Here is a 1,280-nt window from a genome sequence, read left to right as displayed (position 1 = left end):
TTTTTGGTAGAGACAGAGTTTCACTTAATTGTCCTCAGTAGAGTGCCATGGCATCACACAGCTCACAGAAACCTCCAACTCCTGGGCTTAGGTGATTCCCTTGCCTTAACCTCCTGAGTAGCTGGGACTATAGGCACCCGCTACAACGCCCGGCTATTTTTTTGTTGCAGTTTGGCCGAGGTCGGGTTTGAACCCACCACCCTCAATATATGGGGCTGGCACCCTACCCACTAAGCCATAGGCGCCGCCCCCAGTATTTCTTTTTCTTTGAAGCTACTAAAAAGGATACTGTGTCCTTGATTTCCTTCCCATCTTGTTTGTTACTGTGGATACTGATTTTATATCCTGAAACGTTGCTGTATTTTTTGATCACTTCCAGGAGTCTTGTAGTTGAGTCTTTGGGGTTCTCTAAGTATAAGATCAGATCATGGGCAAAGAAGGAGAGTTTCACTTCCTCTGCCCCCATTTAGATACCTTAATTTCCTTCTTTTGCCTGATTGTATTGGCTAGAACTTCCAGCACTATACTGAATAGTAGTGGTGACAGAGGACACCCTCGTCTTATTCTAGTCCTGAGTGGAAAAGCTTTCAGTTTTAATCCATTTAGTATAATATTAGCTGTGGGTTTGTCATAGATGCTTTCACTTTGTATAGAACCAGAAAAAAAACCCATGTAGCCAAGGCAATTCTTAGTAATAAAAACAAAGCCGAGGGCATCAGCCTACCCGACTTTAGGCTGTACTACAAGGCCATAGTGATTAAAACAGCATAGTATTATCACAAAAATAGAGACACAGACATTTGGAACTGAATAGAAAACCAGGAAATGAAACAAACATCTTACAGCTACCTAATCTTTGATAAATCAAACAAAAACATACACTGGGGGAAAGCATCCCTGTTCAATAAGTGGTGTTGGGAGAACTGGATATCCACATTTAAAAGACTGAAACTGGACCTACACCTTTCTCCACTCACAAAAATTGATTCAAGAGGGATAAAAGACCTAAATCTAAGGCAGGAAACAATTAATATCCTCAAAGAAAGTGTGGGGAAAACACTGCAAGCTATTGGCCTGGGGAAGGACATAATGAGGAAGACTTCTGTAGCAATTGCAGCAACAACAACAAAAATAAACAAATAAACTAAATGAAACTGAAAAGCTTCTGTACAGCTAAGGCGGCAACAACCAAAGCAAAAAGACAACCTATACATTGGGAAAGAATATTTGCATATTTTGAATCAGACAAAAGCTTGTTAACTAGGATCTACAGAGAACTC

The 1,280-nt window shown here is 40.5% G+C and overlaps 1 protein-coding gene across 1 annotated transcript in view; it reads right to left on the bottom strand.

Annotated features, from left to right (window-relative positions):
* Positions 1 to 1,280, bottom strand: part of LOC111726986 (leishmanolysin-like peptidase) — a gene marked incomplete at its 5' end in the record, with an annotated part of 15,239 nt that overhangs the window by 9,872 nt on the left and 4,087 nt on the right. The window lies entirely within an intron of this gene.

The sequence above is a fragment of the Otolemur garnettii genome, unplaced genomic scaffold, assembly GCF_000181295.1.
Source record: "Otolemur garnettii isolate 467f Iridium unplaced genomic scaffold, OtoGar3 scaffold00089, whole genome shotgun sequence".
Classification (NCBI taxonomy): Eukaryota; Metazoa; Chordata; class Mammalia; order Primates; family Galagidae; genus Otolemur; species Otolemur garnettii.
This window is presented reverse-complemented; position numbering and strand designations above follow the sequence as displayed.